At 51.9% G+C, this 23,440-nt stretch overlaps 1 protein-coding gene across 1 annotated transcript in view; it reads right to left on the bottom strand.

The window, feature by feature from the left end:
* Nucleotides 1-23,440, bottom strand: part of ATP8B (ATPase phospholipid transporting 8B) — a 158,209-nt gene that overhangs the window by 130,221 nt on the left and 4,548 nt on the right. The gene's annotated exons all lie outside the window — the stretch shown is intronic.

Raw genomic sequence — 23,440 nt, 5'->3', positions numbered from 1 at the left:
TCAGTAGGCAGCGGTCTCTGGCGGGCGACACTGGGAGTTGCGCAGAGGACGCAGGAGGAAGTGCCGGGTCGCTGTGCTGGCCAACAAGCGGGTCTCACGGTGACCTGGTCGGACAGGCCGAGAGTAGACCGTGTGTCGCGAGGTCTTGACAGGATGGTGGGTGACAATGTTGGCGCTGGGTGCACAGGACACTATACTGCCGCCTGTCGAGATTAGAAGTCCCGACAGGGTCCCATGATGGTGGTGGTGGTGGTGGTGATGGTGGGCATGCGCCAGTATCTGCGGCTGGGTGAACGTCGGTATCTGCACCAGGGATTGGTGCTGGTCTGCCTGGAACGCACCCAGTGTGGGCTGGGCCAGCATGGTCTGCGTGGGCAGCATGGACTGCAGCTGTTGCAGCGTCAGTGGCTGTCCCAGGACTATGGCAAACGAGGGGGGCGACATCCTGCGTGGCGGTGCCAGAAAGATGTTGGGCCTTGGCTCCAAGTTCTGTGGAATGACAAGCGTCGGGGTGCCAGGCGGTCCTGAATGTCCCCCATGGGGCCTGGGCCCCGTCTGAGGTCCCAGGGTCAGGCCCGTGGCATGGGGTGGCCGCAGGGCCAGCTGGACCCCCTGTATCTGTCCCAGAGAGCTCTGGGTCTGCCCCAGTGCGCCTTGTATCAGAATCGGGCTGTGGCCCAGGCCCGGAATGTACTGGTTCAGCAGGAAAGTGCCATGCGCAGGTCCAGCCGGAAACATGCCCGGCTGCACTGCCGCGGGGTTCCCGATGAGCAGCGGACTCCCCGTGTTGAGCCCCATCGCGGCTCCGCGCTGCACCGTGGTCGCAGGCTGCGGCGCCAGTACAGGCGCGGGCCGCGGTGTGGCCTTGTGCTGGGCCGCCCAGGGAGACTGGGACCGGGTGGTCGCCGCTGCCGAAGGCGTCGTCATGTTCGCGCTGCCGCTCGACAGCTTGGGCAGGATATGTGGCTGTTTCGGCTGGATGAGCCGGGGGGCACCAGAGATGCGAGGACTGGGGCTGGCCGAAACTACCTGTGCGACGCCGGGTCTCGACGCAGGTGCCTGCTGCGGCGCCACGGGCAGAGGGGCGACGGTGGCAGTTGCTTTGGTGGTTGCCGGTGTCGACGCCGATGATGAGGGCAGGCTCTGGCTCCGCGAAGGCACGGCGCTGGGGCCCGTCGTAGACCACGAAACAGAGACAGGGACAGGGTCGGGGAGCGGGGACGCCGAGTGTGGTCGGTTGCTGGCCGGGTAGGTGCGAGTGGAATGCGGCGAGGCACCCTGCAGGCCATTGCTGGCACCAGTGGCAGGTGGTTGAGCTGCAGGGGGCACCGTCGAGGAGCTGACCAGCAGCTGCGGCGAGGAGGAGGCCGAGACGTCTGAGCTGGTGGTCGCGGAAACGGCGAGGGCCACGGTGTCGCGTGCCGTCGCTTTCCTCTGGTAGGGAAGGTCAGTCGCAGTGGGGAAGGGTTCTACCTCGCGGTCGTGATCAGGTGCAGGAGTGGATGTTTCTGCGACCGGATCAGGTGTAGAAGTAGTCGAAGCCGGGGTACCGAGGTAGCGGTCAATGGAGGGCTGCGGACCGGTTCGTACCTTGCTCTGCGACGCCTGGGAAACCTGCCTGGTGCGGGTAAACGGAAGCGGACGGTATGTGAGGCCATGTCTAGCAAGCACCGCCGAGCAGAGGTCATCGTAAGGCTGCTGGCTGGAGGTTGAAGTGCCAGAGAGATGACGCAACTCTGCCGGAAGGGCGTCTTGAAGAATGGCGTGCATCAGCAGCTGGTCCGTGATGCCATTCACCGCAAGAACGGCGTCGAGCTGCATAAACCATACCTTGGGGTAAGTCGATTGGTACGGCGGCACTGGCGGGCAGAGTTGCGGGAACATGGCCGCGGGCCGCTCGGCAAAGGGCGTGTTCTCCGGGTCACCAATGTAGCGGCGAGAGAAGAGAGACGTGAGATGACGTCGAAGGCGGCCGATGGGGCCGAGCCGATCTCGCCACTTTATTGCAGGCCTGAAGCGGAGCCGCGGTGGCTGTCCACGTCCAAACCGCCAGGCCAGAAGCTCGTTCTCCTTCTCGCGCAGCTCGAGCTCGCGCCAGTTGCGCGAGAGACGCGGCGCGGTGATGGAAAAAATGACGATGGTGATGATAGCACTACAAGTGATTGGGCACTTTTGGAACAACAGTATCAAAACCAAGTATATTCCTGCACGTTGTTTGCGTCCCAAAGATCCGTTTCTAGCACTCAGGCGTCGTACGAGGTCCGGTAAAAGAATACGAGACGTTCATCTGCACTTCAATAATAGCCTCGAAGTATACTGCACGCCCGGACTAAACAGAAGTTAGAAAACGTTCTCAGGTAAATGGCTTGCTTGTCGTCTTCAGCACAGCGGTAATTCTCTTTCATGTGCTCTTTTCAATTTTTTATATTTTTTGTTATATAAGCAGATGTATAACTTCAACGATTGATGTTTTCCGCTGATGCCACACACTGCCACTCAAGCTCTTTGTAGCTTTGGCAGGCCTGATATATCTACTACTTTCTTACAAAATGAGCAATAAAGATTATTATTATTATTATTATTATTATTCCCCCCGCGCCTGGTATGTTCTCCCAGCTACAAAAAGCGCGCGAGAGGGACTGAGGAACGCGGCTGAAGCGGAGATGAAGCAAGCCTACCCGTCTCCGTCCCACAGAGGGCGCTTGCGATAACACCACCCCGGGTGCGAGGCCTGCCGTCAAGTGCTGCTCAAGCAGAGAGGAAACGCCCCGCCCGTCTTCAAGGAACGCGAAAAACGCAGTTAAAGAGGGGGGGGGGGGGAAAGAGGCGATGTGTCACTCGAACAGCAACTGTGAGCGTTGATTACAAGGGAGCGGTCGCGATTGCTGGCGCGCGAGCTATCTCGGCAGCCATCAACAGAATGCTAACCCTTCTCCCTGGAGCGGCTGTATTCTCTTAAACCAGCATTTTGTAGAGTTACGCGAGACCGGCCGGATTCATAAGAGTTAGCTGCCATCCTCACTTTGTATAACAATTCAATTTGTTGTTATCGAAATCACTGCTTCACCGTCGCGACGAAACTCGTTTTTCTTTTTCCACATCACGAGGAGAAGGGGAGGGCGGTGAATCTTGGCTCCCCTTAACGAGCACCTTAGGCATGCCTAAGGCTCAGTGGTAGAACACGTGGCTACCACGCATATTGGTTGGATTCGAGTCTCTCTCTTTTGTTGTCTTACTGTGCGCGATGGCTGCAACAGACACCGGTGTCGATTGACGACATCGCCACCGCAATCGGCTGTTGTTGCGAGCTCGCGCTGTTAAATAAAAAAACGTACTCCCCACACTTCCTGCTGCTAAACACGGACACAAGCATATATCAACGGTACGGCACTTAGGACAGTGATAAGCCTGCTGATAGCTGACATGAAAGGAGACACCACTACCTCGAGCGGGCGAAAGCCACCGGTGCGTTATGATCACTCTCGTACTTGACCCGAACACACTTTAGAACTGCTCTTTAGAACAAGTGTGTTCTTTAGAACACAGTTTAGAATTGTTACATCATGTTTGTAGCACTTTGCAAGAGAAGCCTAACAATGCCTAAAATAAACGAATTAATTTCATTATTCCGAAATCTTGCGACGAAGTGTCACAAGATGTCGACACCATCGTTGCAGTATGGTTGTATTTTTCCCCTTTTGCGCATACGAGGATACTGTAGGCGATATATAAAAAAAGTCTCGTGATTTCGCCACAATGGTGATTCAATCTATCTACGTTAAATGCAGTTTATATGCAGCTAGCATCACCATTTATGGTTTACGAAAATGTAAAGGTATACGCGTATACGTAGGTACGTAAACGTTTGCGTATGAAGAACTAAAACGTTGAAAGATATGCGTTCCGGTAAAACGGTAAGCGCAAACCGGTATCCGGTAACACGTTAACATAAGGAGGTATACGTACAAGCTAAAACTCCCTATTATATATACGAATAATGCAATACAGTGAATTGAGTACTGCACGGATGGAAAAATAAGGCGTCTCTCATCCCTTCCAATGCATCCGACACACTACCCTCATTCAGGCCCACGTTTTTCAATCAATAGTCGCAAAAATCTGGCGCTGTCTGTATATGTATTACAATTCGCAACACTTACGCGCTCTGTATACTTGAAAGTACGGGTCTCATAGTGATAATCTATACACGGTTCTACAAAAGGTGACGTACACTATCGCAGGCAACAAGCGTCATCTCCTCGCCGACGAATTGTTTCTCAACTATAGCAACCTTTCTTCGAGTCACGTCACGAAACGATTGATTGATTGATTGATATGTGGGGTTTAACGTCCCAAAACCACCATATGATTATGAGAGACGCCGTAGTGGAGGGCTCCGGAAGTTTCGACAACCTGGGGTTCTTCAACGTGCACCCAAATCTGAGCACACGGGCCTACAACATTTCCGCCTCCATCGGAAATGCAGCCGCCGCAGCCGGGATTCGAACCCGCGACCTGCGGGTCAGTAGCCGAGTACCTTAGTCACTAGACCACCGCGGCGGGGCCGCGTCACGAAACGGCCCGGAACGCCAACGCACGCCATCGAAACGAACTACTCCACCACGCTGCACAGTACACTTGCGAGGCAAGGACCCTCTCGGTGCCACTTTATGCAGCGCACAGAGCGCACATTTGTATGGAGCAGTTTACTACAGGAAACTGATAAGAGACACCCCATTGCGACCGCACCCAAACTGTCGGGGGAGCGCAGTTCCTCCTTTTGTCGGCCACTTTGTCAAAGAGGTTACATATTGCTTACAGGCTGCCGCAATGCTCCTTTCGCATTGGTATGGCAGACACTCCTTTCGCATTGGTATGGCAGACACTCCTACATGCGACTACTGCGGAGCTGAAGGGACCATCGAACACGTCCTGTGCAGCTGCGCTTGCTACGACACACAGCGATGCCAGCTCCGGATGGTTTTGAATCGACCTGATCCCGGGCCATTTTGTGTGCAGAAGATACTAGGACCTTGGGCATCTGCCTCAGTTGCGCAGAAAGCAACTAAAGCACTGCTACTTTACCTTAAGTCAACAAACCTGAGCGACCGCCTGTAAACTGTGTGTGCTCCCCGAGTGTGCTCGCGATTGTGTGTACCTTCTCATCTTTCTGCAACCTCTTTTCTCCCCTTTATTCCTTCCCCAGTGCAGGGTAGCAAACCGGATGTGCGTCTGGTTAACCTCCCTGCCTTTCCTTGCATCTCTCTCTCTCTCTCTCTCTCACTCTGTCACAATGCATATTGTCAATGCGGCTCGACGAAGAGGATGAAGGCCGCTGGCTGTTCGAGAGCTCGGAGCCAGACTGGCCAGCGCTGCAACCACTCTTGCAAAAGTATTTTGTAAATATATTTGCAATATATCGACTCGTTACTCACGTAACAGTATACAGCGCGGGCGGCACTTCATTGCACCGTCGAGTAGCCCTACATACAATCAGCAGCGCACCTCTGGTCGTAAAATAAGGACACAGGGTGACGCGGACATGGGGGCTTCTTTTGGGTGCGAATGTGTGACCAAGCGAGTTTCCCTTGACCTCAACGAGTCGTCCCACCAGGCTGCACCTGGAATTACCGACCGGACTGCCGTCGGATCGGACGACTTTCACCACGGATGCAGGGACGCTCATATAGCACTCACAATGAAATCAATAAACCCTTTTACTTAGAGAGAAGGGTCCTTCCGCCGCCTCATTCCAAGCTAAGCAGGCCGCGGACAGTTACGCTCAGACTCCTGCAAAATGATTCGTACCCAAATCCGGTGACGCTCAACGGCATATATCCGGACATTTAACCGAATAGCTCTAGCGCAGACTGCAGCGAGGCTGCTACTTTGTCTCTCATGCTCCGGAAGTGCGGTTCGTAGGGCCCGAAGTTCACCAAGAAAGTGTGGGATGCACTCCTACGAAGGCCCATGCATGAACACCAAATCCTGACCGCCCAGCGTGCCCGTGATCGAGCCGGCAGGCTGGACCGGTAGGTCCCGTCGCGGAAATAGCCGGGCGCACGTTTTATCACGTTTTGCTGAACCCAATACATGTTTATTCGCTCGCTCGCTCGCTCATGGGGTACCATAAGCATTCGCCTACAGGACAACTCGAAGACAAAAGAGAAACCTCGTTCTTCTCAGAACGAGCCGATTAGTACCTCCCCTTCCAGGGCGAGGAACTTGAGAGGGCTCGAGAAATATTCCACGGAGCAATCGTGAGGAGCGTCTTTCGTGTACCATGTCGTTGGAAGTCATGCACGCGCAGCGAGCTCTACAAAGAATCTCGCGTCCTGTTACTCCGCGCTCATAGAAACACACACATTTGATCGTGGGAGGCGCGACTCCTGGGAAGCCAAATGGCAATCCTGGACCAGGCACGGCGAGCCGCTATATAGCCACTGGAGCAGTGGACGAAGGGCCCGCCTACCATAGGCATTGCTAGTAAACGTTTACACACACGAATATGCGTTGACCGTCTTCCCAATTCTCACTTTATAGCTTTCAAGAAAGTGTTCCAAGCGCAACGTTTAGTTGTTCCGTTCCTGACTAGTTCTGCGAACGTGTACATCGTCGTGCAGCACTATGAGTATTTATTTGGTCGCTGTTTTTTGCGGAGCAGGCGTATATGACAATGGGTCAAGGCGAATCGGACCCGTAGACAGACGACGCGTACTGATAGCTTACGCGTGACGTCATGAACACACAGCATGGCTTCCACAAGGCGGTTTAGACTTCAAGGCAGTATAAGCAGTAATCACGTGCCGTCATCCGCAAGAGGCGCTAGCGCGGCAGTCGCCATACTTGTGGTCTCGCACGCGAACATCATCGTCGGACCACAACTAAAGTTCTCGGCAGCACATCTTATGTTGATATTTTGCTAACAAAACGGGTTAGTGAGGTGCAGCGCCGCCAAACAACAGGCTGTCAGATGCCGGATCGCTGACGGGCCACGGCTATGGCGACGCGCTTGGTGGCGCCGCCTGGCGGGAAGAGCTTATAATGAATACCTCCTGTAATCGGGCGGCTATTAACCTGCTACAGTGTGATAACGACGTCGCTGGAACGTCAACGGACATTCGTGCATGAATGGCGAAAAAACCAGTAGACGATGTGCTGACAACGCTAGCGTGACATCGCAAAGTTTGCGCCGACGCCCTCCACCATCTCCTGACATCGTGAAGCTCTCGCTGAGTGGTACCCCGTCCACGGACTCCTTCGACCATGTCGCCATCTTTCTCTACCTCATCTTTACTTCTGTATGTGGGTGTCCTCATCTTTATCCCTATCCCTTTCAATACCTCCTTATCCCCTTTGCTCGCGAGCCACTGTTGAGGTGTCGCACTGTGATGCAGAGACTTACGGGGCTTACTTTTACCTTCTTTTCTCTCATTTAGAAATCACTCCCTCCTCCCCTCCCCCCAACCCGCCACATTGGCGTTACAACTTGGCTCTTTCATTGACGTCAGTGCAAGCCACCAATCTTCAGCGCTCCTCACGCATCGCCCCCTCTCGCCGGTTCCCCTAGAGTTACTGTATAGTATGCTATCTTAAAGGTGACATATACAGTGACTTTACGTTCCCCTCGAGAGAACCGCCACGACGTTCGGCGGCCACACTTCACACAAGTCATAGTGCCCCCTTGTATAGTGACGTAGAGGTCACTCTATCACGGTAACCATCAGTAGCGAATGAGGCGGGAAAACTGCGCGAAGCCACTGCCTTCCATCCTCACATTAGTGAAATGACACTGCATTCTTTTTCCCCCCTTTGAGGACAGTTTTTTTTTCTTTTCTGGACAAAGCGCGACAGAGTAATTTTGATTTCCTGAAGAAGGCCTTCACTAATCATTCTGTGGTCGGTTGGGCCGCTCAGGACTAGCGCGACCCTAACAGATGCCTGCTGAACGCTGCCACACAGGGCGTGTGGACGACGCGATGTCCTCATCGCGTCGATCGAGCACGCATGCATCTACTTTGCACAAGATTGCCGAAACTTCATCCGCACGCTGCCATCCTATATAAGTACGCTCAGTGAGAGATCTCGCCTAACGTGCTTTTCTTTTTTTATATATAACGCCGTGAGCGACATTTCTACGCCCCTGCCACCGTCACCCTCCCCCGGTTTATCAATAAAGACGTATAAACAGCCTTGTTGTGTTTTAAGAAAGATGAACCGGAAATCACTGCGCTACGAAAGCCGGGCAGAATGATGCTGATCCTCGCGAGGATTAAGTCGCTACCGCGGGGCTCAGAGTCGTTTACACACACGATGATTACGCAAAGCGACTACAGTCAGCGATTACGCGAAGCAACTACAGTCAGCGATTACGCGAAGCGACTACAGTCAGGTGTAGGTCCCGTTAATTCGGTCCGTGCAATCTGCCCACGCACGGGCAGCTGATCTCGCAGACCGTTCGTGATAAAGGACACGCACACACACACGCGCATAGCGTATACGATTGTAGCTCTTCAAAGCACCTATACTCGCAATTAGGTAGCTGTATACTCCTGCTTAATTAATACCGTGCAGTGAAGTGAAGGCTAGGGATCGTGTCAGACGGACAGAAACGGGAGAGATGTGGCTATAAGAGGGAAAAGAAGAGAAAAGTGAGCCCCGTAACTGTCTGCATCAGAGTGGGACACCTCAACAGTAGCTCACAGGGGATGGGGGTGAGGAGGGATTAAAAGAATAGAAGTAAAGGTATAGAGAGAAAGAGAGATGCCCTGAGCCAGCGAGCGAGGACATATCGAGGGGATAGGAGAGTTAGGAAAGATAGAAACACGGTCACAGGAGTCCCGAGGACGGGGCACCACTTGCGAGAGCTCTTGCCGGCGTCAAAAGATGGCGTAGGGCATGGGAGTGTTCCGTAGAAGTGATGAGTATTTGCTCTAAACACCGACCGCTTTTTAATCCCCTCGTGGAGTTTTTTCGATTCCGTTGCCATCCTCTTCGCCCAACACGGAAAGACGGACAACGCACGAGCATCCATTCTTTTCTTCGGCTGGCCGACGCGACCTATAGCGTTATTTTTCGCCGTACTGCACGGAGTCGCCGAGATAAGCCGATCGCACGCGAAGAAGGAATTGCGAGTGGGGAGTCTTAATTGCCTTCCAGGAGTCTCGGCTACGGGCCCTGCACGGCGCGGAGATCCGCGAAGACAGACACCGCAGCCAACTCGCTCGCAGAGTGACGGAGAGCCGCGCACGGCGCCGGACCCGTCTGACCACTCGGCGACGACTCTGCTCGAGCACTTTGCTGCGCGCGGTCCGGGTACAAACAGGCACAAAAACACACTCCGGCCTTATCGCCCCGGCTCACGCGGCGCCGGATTCCAGAGACCGCTTTCGGTGCACTTCTCTATTCCGAGTCTACTGACCCCGCGAGAGGTGGTCATGCGCGCGTATACTTACCCCCTTTCGTACGCATTTCGTTCCCTTCAATGCAAACATTGTTGCCGAACGAAGCAGAATATAATTTATTCAACACAGAAAGAAAAGTCCATACGCAAGCCGTTGCCTACTTTTGCGTGATGAGTCGGTTGCGTTTGGGTGTATCATGCTAGCACTGATTTACGAAAGGGTTGAATTGACAGCCACTAATTTTGCAGCACGAAGCCACCGAGAAAATCCGTCCGGATACTTATTTACGTGCAGCTTCGAGCTACAAGAAGGGTGATTGTGAATTAGCCCTTTCATAATCCTTCCGCCACCTCGCGGGATTCCGCAGAACTCAACTTGCGAGAGCCATGGCCTCCGAGATTGCGGGCGCGCGGCAATTTCGAAAGACATGCGACAGCGTTTTTTTTTTTTGCGCTGGCAAGCATATAAGCGCGCTCTATGTTCTCCAAAGAAAAGTACTGAGCTCCACGATAAATGCAAAAATGAGAACGAAACGGTGATGTGCTGCTCAGAACGTCATGTCACTGCATGGTTCCCTGTTCCCGGAGAGTCAAAGGATAAAAGTGAACAAAGTATTTAGAATGCATCATCACGTGTCGATGCACGCCGTTATCGACATAAACCTGCGCCACTTTAAGAGAACGCATTAAACAACTGCAGGGAACCAGTCCGAGTAATCTCGCGATCTCGTTCTGACGAATTGTGAGTCAGCGACAACGCGTTTTTCGTGAGCCAGTCAGGATCATTCGCGGGTTTACAGCTTTGCTGTCTCTTAGTTTTTTACGGCGTGGAAGTGGCTGATATTTCCTACCCTTTTTTTTTTTCATTGCTTCTCTAGTTGTGTGCATGCCAGTCATTTCGGCCACATGGCGATGCGGTCACCCATGCGAGGATCACTGCTTGTAGTAATTTTGATGTATATGAGAAGAAAGTAAAGCGGACGAGAACCTACAATTATCGAATAACGCTTCCGATGCTATACCAACTGTGCTCTACCCATCCAATCCACACTCGCCGTCATGGCTACAAGGGACGCCGACTGACACTCCCACGTTTAAACGCATATGCAGTGTAATTCTCTGATATCACTACCAACAACAACAAAAATCCCCGCAACTATAGGCAATGAGAGGAACAGGAGCCGAAACAAAGACCAACAAGCACAACAAACACTTTTACACTCGCGGACACTCTCAACACGTGCTTCAGTGCGGTACGAATGTCCGTGCCTTTATACCGCCTCACTTGCGCAGACACGTGCACGCGGTATTAATACCAAACGGAACGAATATAAAGAGAGGAAAATAGATAAATGAAAGACTGAGGGCACTGCGCTATGGGAACCGCCACTGTCGGCAGCAGCTGCGCACTGTGTCTGTCATTTGTCCAGGAGCAGCTGCGAATTGATTAACATAAAGAGTTCAGCATTCCTCCATTTTAAATCGTCACGGACCCGGGACTTAATTAGTAAGCTCCGTGGGGAGCATTTCAATATCACCCGAGGAGATGAATTGTTTCCAACAGGTCAACTTCGGAACGTTCTTTTCTCTTTTGTTTTTCTTATTTATTCAATGCATGTGAGATGCAGTCACACAGATGCGTTTCGTGCTGCTATAAGCTTGGGCGGCCAAAATTCAAATATATATATATATATATATATATATATATATATATATATATATATATATATATATATATATATATATATATATAAAGCCTGTCAGCGTACAGATGATAGAAAGAATAATGCTGTAGAGATAAGAGTGAAAAGCACGGAGTTTAACACTGCGGAGACGGCCCCACTACCCTGTATAATATCACGAAGATGTGAAAAGGTGAAAAAAGGCACTAAATTCATTGCATGTGAACACATTGAATTTATAACAAACAGGAAAACAAACGCATAAAAAGGAACAGTTCCTCACAAGCCCGCAGTCACGAGGCTTGTGAAAGCTCCATATATTGTTTTGTCGGCAGTATAGAGCGAGAAGTTCCTTGTCAGTTCAATTACGCGCACATACAGAGTGCAACCAAATCAAAACGACTGGTACTGGAGCAGACACATATGGACTTCGATAGACGGCACGTGGAATTCTATCTGAATACTTGCTCGGTAATTAATGCGGTCGAAAGAGAACGATTGTTTACGTTTGATGCTTCGTTGCGCAGATGCGAGACGCCCTTCCGATGGAGGCGGAAATGTTGTAGGCCCGTGTACTCAGATTTGGGTGCACGTGAAAGAACCCCAGGTGGTCAAAATTTCCGGAGCCCTCCACTATACGGCGTCTCTCATAATCAAATGGTGGTTTTGTGACGTTAAATCCAACAAATCAATCAATCAATCAATCAGATGCGAGACGCTCGCGTGCGAGTATAACGAACGCTATACAAAGTTGGGGGCCTTCCAAACCGACGGGATTTGAAATCCCGCAGGGCACGCATTTCCCAGCGATACCATTCAAGTGCAGGATCACTATATATACGCCGAGATGTTTTTTGCCGTGTTGGTCTAGTGGCTAAGGTACTCGGCTGCTGACCCGCAGGTCGCGGGTTCGATTACCGGCTGCGGCGGCTGCATTTCCGATGGAGGCGGAAATGTTGTAGGCCCGTGTACTCAGATTTGGGTGCACGTAAAAGAACCCCAGGTGGCCAAATTTGCGGAGCCCTCCACTACGGCGTCTCGCATAATCAAACGGTGGTTTTGGGACGTTAAATCCCACAAATCAATCAATCAATCAATCAATCAGATGCGAGACGCTCGCGAGCGAGTATAAGGAACGCTATACAAAGTTGGGGGCCTTCCAAACCGACGGGATTCGAAACCCCGCACGGCACGCATTGCCCAGCGATCCCATTCAAGTGTGTAGGATCACTATATATACGCCGAGATGTTCGCCTGGCAGAACACAAGACGCGCTCGGATGTACACGGTGGAGAGACAACGTTCGTGGCGTTGTGCCAAGCTGGGGATATCTTCACACAACGCGTGCCGCCCCACGAAACGCTGTCGGCCGCGCGCATATACAGTGATACGCCAACGAGAACGTTACAAAGTGTACGACTGCTTTTGCAAGCGATGATAGCGACGTGTCAAGAGAGCGCAATCTTACACCGCCGTAATTATACGCGGTCTCCGAGGGTAGCGAAATGCTAATCTAGGCAAATTACGAGAAGTGTGCATGCAACAAGGGTCGAAACAGGTGAACATTCGAAATCCACGATGTCCTCCCACTGATCGGTTCGAGCAGGAAACTCGAAAACACTGACCTTTTTACCTTCATAGTTCAATGCCTGTCAAAGTAACGAAAGTGCCTTGAAAGATGATTTCACGCATTGATTGATTGATTGATTGATTCAAGTGCTCGACTGCTGAGCCGGCCGCGGTGGCCGCATTTTCGGCGAAAACGCTTGAAGACCGGTTGCTTTAGATTCAAGAGCAGGTTAAAGAACTTCAGGTGATCGAAATTTCCAGAGCCCTCCACAATGGCTTCCCTCACCATCATACGATATTCGGTCATGTAACCGCTTTGATTGATGTGTGGGGTTTAACGTCCCAAAACCACCACTTGATTATGAGAGACGCCGCAGTGGAGGGCTCCGGAAATTTCGACCACCTGGGGTTCTTTAACGTGCAACCAAATCTGAGTACACGGGCCTACAACATTTCCGCCTCCATCGGAAATGCAGGCACCGCAGCCGGCAATCAAACCCGCGACCTGCCGGTCAGCAGCCGAGTACCTTAGCCACTAGACCACCACGGCGGGGCGGTCATGTAACCGCAACAGTGAATATTGTTGGTGTGACTTAATTGATCTGGTGTCCTATTACAGATATACAGAACTGCTAAAAAAAGCTCTATTGAAAAATCCCTAGAAGCACTTTCAGCGTCAAATAGCAAGGTGCTTCTAGGGATTTCTCAATAAAGCTTTTTTTAGCAATTCTGTATATCTGTAATAGGACACCAAATCAATTAAGTCACACCAACAATAATCACTGTTGCGGTTACATGACCGAATATCGTATGATGGTGAGGGACGTCATCGTGGAAGGCTCTGCAAATTTCGACTACCTCAGGTTCTTTAACGTGCATCTAAAGTACCCGGGCCTCAAGCAATGTGCGTGCCAAAGATAAAAAGTCTGCGTGCTAAAGATGAAGTTTTACAAGTGTTATCTACCGGTGCTGCATGCAAGCCGGAGAAACGACGGGTTGAGCTTTAGTAGCGCAGTTTCCTTCCGTTTTTCAGTGTTCGAAGCAAGGGCGAATGAAAGCCGGCTCGATGAAGAAGATTGTGGGGTCTCGGCGAGGCGAACGCGCGCATCGCCACGCCACTCTCTTGGAGCAAACGGACACAGCAGACGCGGTCGGTACAAAGCCCACAACATACATACATTTATTAACTAATTTAGACGACGATATAGTCCGCCGAATGATACAACAATTTTAATTAACACGCTACCATATAAACAACATAACGCAGTAACACACTAAACACACAATAACATGATAAGCACACACTAACAAACCGAACACACTAACACATACCCAAGGCGGCGTCGCCAAACGCCTGACTTTCCACGTGGGACCCCGGCGCGAAGCCCGCGGTGCCGAACACCGGGGGCCCACGCTACAGACAACCGTTCGCGGCAGCCGCCACGCGCAGAAGAGGCTCGCTCAACGCTCGCCCACCACCAAGGCCTGCCCTCCGCCAGGGGCCACCGCCGGCGCTACCACTCTACCAAACGTGGTACTCAAAGCGAACACAACGCCATCTATCGCCCGGTGGTGGTCACCACCGAAATAACGCCCTGGGGCGAGACACGTGCGCCACGCGGCGCAGCCAAGTTTACAGGGGGGGGGGGGGTGTCAGCACCCCCACAAGATTCAATGCGCAAACAGCGACTATGAAGGATACGACGTTAAAGAATTGGTGGAACACACGTTTGAGTACACGAGTATTTCAGATAAACTTCTACCTGCGGCAAGACGATACCTGTCACGGCCGCGATAAAAAGGGGGTGACTTTTCCTTCTCGCTTCGGACCTGTCGTACAATTACGTTTCGGCTACAGCGCATGCGTCCGCGTCCCGAGGCTAGGATACACAGTTCCTGCCTTCAATGAGACATTAAAGGAATATTGACACGACAATACTGTTTTATTTTTGGTCAAATATCAGGCCAAGCTTATATACATCCTAACAAGAGCACTGGTTTGTTTTTTTTGATAGCCATCTAAGGGGGGGGGGAGGGAGGGGGTCTGTCCGATACTTTGACTTAATAAGGAGAGTCTGTGCGATGACCACCCCCCCCCCCCGCCTAAGGAGAACCCGGCACACACCTATGCTGGTAAGCAGTGCGTCCTGAAACATTCGTTTACAACATGTTCTTAAAACCTATAGTTTCGGTTAATAACTGCACCCTGAGCTCTCGACACGCTACGAGCTCTTCACCGCTATATTTCGCGCAAGATTTGGCATTTCCGCGGCCGCTTCGCTCCGTGGCTCCGTTGGAGACGCACAAGCGCGGGGCCATTGTCCATTTTGGTTCCTGAGGTCATTACAACTGGTGCACGAAGTTACCAGAACTGATACTGTATCCCCACGTTAAGCTGTCGATATCAGTAGCTGCAAAATGCGGAAATCGACATTGTAATCAACATAGAATACCCCATCAAGATTTCCTGGGCTTTCTCGCACTTGCTCAGAGTCGTCTTTGTAAAACACGACACTTGCATGGCGCAGCAAAGCCAGCTTCGAAAATTTGTGTCCATGCCTCTTTAAATACACATTTGACTCTCCTCAATTCATCGTCACGGATAGCCCCGAGTGGCCCGAGACGGCGCATATAAGCAACGCTCACTGGCTGAAGGTACCATTCTGGGGCAGTCCAGGACTGTCAGTGGTCAGTCCAGGTTCACATGGAGGAGTAGGTGTCCGCCGTGGCGGAGCAGCGGCTGAGGTGCTCGACTGCTGATTCGAAAGTCGCGGGTTCAACTCCGGCCGCGGCGGTAGCATTTCGATGGAGGCGATACGCTACGCGTGCACTGTGCCCGTATACTCTGTGTAAGGTCACTGCACCAAGACGGTCGAACATTTTTGGGGCCTTAAACTATCGTCTCTCGTAATCATATCGTAGTTTAGGCATGACGATAGTTATAGCGCGAGAACAAAACGACGACACAGACACAAGAAAGACACTATAACTATCGTCATGCCATACCAACTAACTAGCCCAAGCTGCCACACTTCGTAGTTTAGGGACGTAAAACCCCAGATATTACTATTACGCGAGAAGGCGAAGAGTCAACAAAATGCAGTGCGGCTCCTTGATCACAGCAATTAACTGGAAGCGTCCGCCTTGACCTTTGAATCAAAGCAGTTGTTTGAATCACACTATCGGGTCAACGAGAGACGATCCCCACCAATTGTTTGACACAAAGGTCTAATTACAGTATATACACTGCGTGAGGTGTCTGTATATACTGTTTGATTTCACGACTTGAAGAACACTTGCACCTGCGGTCACGTAAGCGCATTACAGACGTCATATGTGTTCGTGCTCATCGGGGAGCAACGATGTGGCACGGCCGCTGGATTATCCAGCGGCCGTGAATGTGGTAACAAGACGATCACGGTGTTCTTGAAATGTGTCCGTAACGGGTACACAGTTAAGCGTGAAAGTAAGCCGTTAATAAAAGTAGCATATTTAAGCTACGTATTAGTTTACCCCTCTACGCCTATCAACAAGGAGCCCTTGATGTAATCAATTAGACGATGCATTTTACGGGTAATTCATCTTCAAGTCCTTGCACCATATCACGTAGATAATCGACGGCAGGAACCACACTGCGCCTTCCCTTTAACTGCGGATCATGCTGTATACTCAATTACCCGAGTGCTCACTTTGTACATTAGAGAGTTTTAGTACTGCGTACGCTGCGTACGTGGCGGCGTTGCGTACGTAAGGACGCCACGTTCTGCGTAGTGCGCATGCGCAGACCGCAACGCGCACGTATCGCGTTACGTACGCAGCCGCTACGTACGCACGCATGAGATGCGTGCGTACGTACGTATGAAGTGATCGCGCCGCTCTCGAACAAGTTCGCGAAAGCGCGAGACTTCGTTTTGCAAAATGGCGGCATCGAGGGCAAGCACCGACCGGCTCTGTGGCTTAAAATATGGCCATAATCTGGCTTTAAAACTTGGATCGGCTCACATTGGCTGTCAACAACACTTGCTTCTATTTTAATCCACCAGATGGCTGTTGCGAAGCCACCTCCGAAATCCCACCGCTGACCTCCACTGTTGCGAAAGACGGCGACGCCAACCCGGTCCCACAGGCGCCCCTGCTTTCAACTCCGCCGGGAAGGTCACCAGCCGTTTGGTAGCGTATGTTTCTCAGCTCGCGACTGCTTCTGCGCAGAGCTGATAAGACGAGCGGACGAGACGACGGTGAATTAAACAAGGTTTATGTACAGCATATATACAGAAGCGTTACAATTTCGGCACTGGGGCCGACAGAGACTCGAAGAGCCGAGCTCTCCTCTCTAACACATAGGTCAGCTTTTCGCCTAAAACCGCCGACTCACACACATGTCGGCTCTCCGACACGGGGACTCCTCTCCATAGGACCGCCGATCGCGACGCGCCGCCGGGCTTCTTTTATTTCCACTGGGTCCAACCAAAATGTCCAATCAGAAGCGCCGCTGGTCGTCAGGGCAGATTCCTCCAATGGGGTCGCCGCTGGGCCACGTCAGACCCCCAGGCACGAAGACGCCGGCTCGCTGTCACGTGTGCTGCTGACTCACTGCACGTGGGCCAGAGATGCAACGCGCGTGTTTACGCCGTTGAGTTGTTCGCGTCTGGCGGACTGCGGGCTGGCCTTGACCCAGATTGCCTTTTTCAGAGGCACGGACGTTTGACGAGGACTCGCTGGCATAACAGCACCCCCGCCGCCAGACAATGCACCGGAAAGACGAGCTGCTTCCACGGGGCTCGGATGTCAGGTGCGCTCGTTCGCCAGGTCCCTCCAGGTTCGCCTCCAGGGCCATGGGGAGAATGCAGCTCCAGACTGTTCTGGGAACACATCCCATTTTTGACGACGGATCCCCGCTCCACTGGCTTGTCGCCACAACTTGCTGGCCAACTTCGCTCGTCTCTTCTGACCATCTTCGGTTTCAGCACTTGACGATGGTTCTGCAACTTGCTAAGAACGGATCGACAACAGACAACACACGACACAAGCAAGTGCCCTCGGTCACCCGACAGAACACCAGACAACGTATAGTTCAACATATACCTAGCTAAGTGTCTATCGGAATTTCGTTCCCTCTACATCAAGAGGCACATGTGGGACAAAAGACCCTTAAAATGACAACTCATTTTTTTTTCCACGTACAACGTAACGAATTAGAATACCACATAAAGTTGGCCCCTTGAGATCACATTGAACGAGAGCGCTCAGCCCAGGTCGTGATGAGGTCAAAATTTTGCCCCGAATCACCAGCCAGAAACCGAAAGGTTGAGAAGGTACTAGCTAGAACGCACTGCTCAATGCACCTGCATTAGCGTTTAGCTTTCCCCCTTTTTTTTAGCGCACGTCAAAGTTGCGCTGTGGAGCAACATGCTCCACCTTAGTAACTGGCCATTTTTAGGCGACGATACCTATGCGGCACCAAGAGCGGCTCACACTTGCGACGTTGCACAGGGGAACAACGATACGGCTTGCTACGGATTGACTCCTCACCGCTTAGCTCGATGTCGTGTTCGATCACCCTCGTGTTTCCGGGGCGGTCCGAAAACACGTCTCCAAATTCGGAACCAATCTTTCTCAGGTCCTCTTTCTCAGGTCCTCCTTCACTTAAGCTAGGCTCTAGGTTCAACTGTTCCCAGATTACTTTCGATCCCCCTTTGATTACATCACTAGAACTCCAAATTTCTGCTCCCTCTTCCTCTGAAGCATTCAACAGCTGATTTACGACCGCTTGATGTTGAACATTGGGTTTCATCAAGTTGTAAATTTTGTCCGGCCGCCTTCCTAATTTCACTTCATAATTTGTATCGCAAGGCTTCAATAATACTTTGGCGGGCCCTTCCCAATCAACCTCAAGCTTGATCTTTTTGAACGGCTGCAGCAGCATTACCTGATTATCAACTTCAAAAGCGCGCTTCTTCACAGGTTTCTCGTAGTGCTCCTTCGACAGCACTTGTGCCGCGTTTTTGTGGCTTTCCACTAGCGCTTCAATTTGGCTTTCCACTAGCGCTTCAATCGAGAGATCCTCACGCTGCTCTCGAATGAGCGTCTCTCGATCAACTCTCGGCAGCTCGCTCCAACTTTCCGCTACAGGCGAGAGCGTTGCAACCCTCTCGCTCTGACTCAATGGCGCCATGTCGTCTCCCCTTTCTAAGGAAACCGCGCCGGTCGGTTCGGCGACGGGCCGCTCGCGCGACTGCTCACATGACTCACGCGGAAAATTTCCTCGCTGGGGTTCCGTCGACCCGCCGACAAGGTCACTTGAGAGTTCACCGCATGGAACAAGGTCAAGCTTCCGCGCTTGCGATCGCGTGAGGGCCATGCACGCTAAGTTGGGGAAGAACGATTTGCCCTGCTCTTTGAGAAGCTGCTCGGAGTTGTTGGAGAAAAGATAAGGAAAACGATCATTTAGCGCGGCAGACACAGCCGCTTCGGTGCGAAGCTCACCGAACGGGCCTTCAATGACAACCGTGGCGATTGGTAAGCGAACACTCTGCTCCTCGGCGACTTGCCTGATCCACGCGCATTCTCCTGTAAAGTCATCCGGAGACACCAATGAAGGATGGACAACGTCCATGGTTGCCGGTGAGTCTCTCAAGTGCTCGGCACGTTTTCTCATTCACCCTAATTTCTTGGAGATACGGCTCCAACAACCGCATGTTTTTTTCTGATTCTCGGATTGTTGCGAAGGCAAACTTTTCCTGACAGTTTCTCGCGATGTGCCCTTCCTTTTTGCAGTTGTAGCAGATTAGCGGCTTCCGTTTGTTTTCCGATTCAAATGCCTGTGTGGTAGAAACCTCACTCGATTTCTCCGCTTCTGTTTGCCCTTCCCCTACACTATCCTTCGTAAGAGACGGGTCCTTCTTGAAATTACGGTGCGGAGCGGGTTTCCGTTGATCAGGTTTCTTTGAAAAGCCCTCTTTTCTTTCATCCTTTTCAACGCGCACTGCCCTGCTGTGCAACTTTCGGCGAGTATAATACTCCTCAGCTAACTCTGCTGCCTTGTTTAGCTGTACTTCCCCAAGTCTGTCCTGCAGCCAAAGTCTGACATTATCTTCGATGCAGCGGTAGAATTGCTCCAATGCAACGCCTTCCACCACTTTATCGCGGTCGTCATAAACACCTTCGCCCTTGAGCCATTCGATTAAATCAGCTCTAAGACGAAACGCGAAGTCAACGTGTGACTCATTCCCCTTTTCAGCATACCGGAACCTTTGCCTGAAAGCCTCGGGTGACAACTTATAACGTCTTAAGAGCACTTCTTTAACCTCGTCATAGCTCTCAAACGCTTCCCTCGACAAGCAAGTTATCGCGTCGGACACTTCGCCGGGAAGAAGAGCTAACAGGTTCCGCGCCCAAAGAGACCGCTCCAAAGCGTTTCGCTCACAGACGTGCTCAAACTTGACGAGATACTTCGCCATGTCCTCGCCTACTACGAACGGTGGCAGTTGGTCCCGAATTCTAAAACCGCTGACCTGAGTCGTCGGAGAAGCTACGCTAGGCGCCTGCGAACACTGTAGGATTGCCAATTCTAGTCGTTTCAACTCTAGGCGCTCTTGTCTCTCGGCCTCCTCGCGGCGTTCTCGCCTTTCAGCCTCCTCACGAGCTTCTCGCCTTTCAGCCTCCTCGCGGCGTGCTTTGATATCCGCCCAGGCCTCATCGACTTCCTCCGCCGACACTCCCTCATCCTTCATGATCTCAAGGATCGCTTGCTTTCGTTTCGCACGGCCCAAAGTAATGCCGAGTTCCTCACAAATTTCGATGAGTTCCTTCACTTTAAGGTTCTCCATCGTTCACACTAGCCTCTTGCTGTTTGCCCCTGTTAAGAATCTACTTGCCGTACCCACTATAAGCCTACTAGCAAGACGCGCAAGCAATTTTTCACACTCCCGTGTTTACCCCCTCTGCATTAACTTTGGTTTCAAAGCACTTCGACTTGGCTTGAAACGATCAAAGCTCACTTCAATGCTTCACACAGCCCTTCTCTAAACTACTACAACCTGAGCTAGAGTAGTCTGGTGAACTGAGGGAAAAACATCAGGCACTCACCGCATCGATGTCGCTGACGCCGGCCGATCCCGCAGCTGCCAACCACTGTTGCGAACGACGGGCCGATCCCGCCGAAGCCACCACTGTTGCGAAGCCACCTCCGAAATCCCACCGCTGCCACCACTGTTGCGAAACCACCTCCGAAATCCCACCGCTGACCTCCACTGTTGCGAAAGACGGCGACGCCAACCCGGTCCCACAGGCGCCCCTGCTTTCAACTCCGCCGGGAAGGTCACCAGCCGTTTGGTAGCGTATGTTTCTCAGCTCGCGACTGCTTCTGCGCAGAGCTGATAAGACGAGCGGACGAGACGACGGTGAGTTAAACAAGGTTTATGTACAGCATATATACAGAAGCGTTACAATTTCGGCACTGGGGCCGACAGAGACTCGAAGAGCCGAGCTCTCCTCTCTAACACATAGGTCAGCTTTTCGCCTAAAACCGCCGACTCACACACATGTCGGCTCTCCGACACGGGGACTCCTCTCCATAGGACCGCCGATCGCGACGCGCCGCCGGGCTTCTTTTATTTCCACTGGGTCCAACCAAAATGTCCAATCAGAAGCGCCGCTGGTCGTCAGGGCAGATTCCTCCAATGGGGTCGCCGCTGGGCCACGTCAGACCCCCAGGCACGAAGACGCCGGCTCGCTGTCACGTGTGCTGCTGACTCACTGCACGTGGGCCAGAGATGCAACGCGCGTGTTTACGCCGTTGAGTTGGTCGCGTCTGGCGGACTGCGGGCTGGCCTTGACCCAGATTGCCTTTTTCAGAGGCACGGACGTTTGACGAGGACTCGCTGGCATAGCATGGCCCAACACGCTTCACGCTCGTTACGTACGCGGGTACTACGGCGTACTAAAAGGCGATTAGTGGCAAACGACGCCACGTAACGCAAGGCGCTTGCGTGATGCGTACGTAGCACTTTTCCGCAGTACTAAAACTCTCTATTATGTGGAGCAGCATGCAACGCCCCGACGAAGTTACGTACAGCATGCTACTCGGGACACACGGTCGATATGAAATACCTTACCTGACACTGCGGGAAACGGAGGCCAGCTGCAGCGTAGCACTGACGTCTATACTTTACATAGATGGCAGACAGCCAGTTCCTTCGTTTAACAAAATCGTTACGACGTATGCGGTAAAGCGAAACGTTTTTCTTTCGTAGGGCAAGGGATGCGTGCCGGCAGTCCCACCTGCGGCGCTGTTACGTGGCAATGCTGCCGCAGCCTACGAAATGGCAAGGTACATGGGAGACGGAGAAAACGCGACGCAGACCGCGAGGATCAAGTTGACCGGCCGGATGCGCATGGCCCGACACATCCAGCGGCGGAGCACGCGACGTGGACGTCTACATCACGTCACGGGGCCGGTGCGATGGCACGCCGGTACACACAGCGAACGAGGGCGGCTGTACGGGCGACAAAAAGTATCGAATGCTATATGAAGATGTATAGCATTTTATATGTACGAGGTATACAGAGAGTCCAATTAACAAGCGGGTGCGACAGTGTGCTACAAGTGAAAGGCGAAGTGTTAGGTCACGTGACCTCGAGACGGAATTTACCCACAAGGATAATTACATAAGAGGTCTCGGCCAGTTCTCGGAAGTGAAAAAACCACAGAACTACGAAGCTGCAAGCGCGGAACTCTATGTGAGAGCAGAATACGGCAGCTTAGTTTCATATCGAGCACCATCGTCATCATCATCATTTTGAGCATCAGTCATTTAAAATCATCGTCACTTTATTTATTCAGCCCCACCCTCTGGTCACGTGACACCGGACAGACATGTAGACTGCGCAGGCACGAACTGCTCCGCTGTTAAAGGAGCACGTAAAGATAACAAACAAATGGGAAAGGATTGAAGAACATGAAACGAATTTGGAGGACTCGGCTAAGAGCACATGTGCGGGTTGCCGTCACCATTACTATCATCATCACCAGTGAGTATCATCTCTATAGACTGCAAAACGAATAGGCCTCACCAATTGATCTCCAATAAACTTTATTCTGTGCAAGCCGATTCCATTTTACCCCAACTTCTTAATTTCGTCGGTCCACCTATAACTAGTAGCCATATCCGTCTGCGCTTCCCATCCCTCGGTATGTGTTTTGTCGGTTCTCTTAAGCAGGGACCCACTACGGTAGTCGAACGCGCCCTGGAATACAGTCGTGCTCTGCTTGACTTCTGACCCGAAGTACAGCACGGTCGAATCTTGGCAACGGTGACTGCATTTCGATGGAGGCAAAAGACGTTGAACAACACTAGGTGGTCAAAATTTTCGGAGCCCGACCAAGGAACCTGTCCGGAGACACGGTCTCTCCGTTAGCTCCTACAGGTGAGAGCCCAGCCCAGCAATCTGCCCTCCCTCTCTTTCGCTCTCTCCATAAATTATATCGTGGTTTTGGAACGTTAAACCCCAACAATTGTCGCTATTGCTATAATCCTCCTCAACTGTACCCATCGTGTTGGCGCGCTCCGTACAAGTATCCAGCGGACATCACCGCTTGTAACTACAATTAATAACATAAATAATGCTCGGCGGGGCAACGAGGTCACTTTCGCTTCTCGTAAACTGAGATAAGAGTGGCAAGGCTGGTCAGCAGAGTAGCAACATTGCCACGGTGAACCTACCCACTTCGGTGGGCTATATGATTAAAGGAGCCTATCCATCTGTGTTGAGAAAAAATTGGTGA

The sequence above is a fragment of the Rhipicephalus microplus genome, chromosome 1 (assembly GCF_043290135.1).
Source record: "Rhipicephalus microplus isolate Deutch F79 chromosome 1, USDA_Rmic, whole genome shotgun sequence".
NCBI lineage: Eukaryota > Metazoa > Arthropoda > Arachnida > Ixodida > Ixodidae > Rhipicephalus > Rhipicephalus microplus.
Note: the sequence above shows the minus strand (reverse complement) of the source record. Positions and strands in the feature narration are given on the sequence as shown.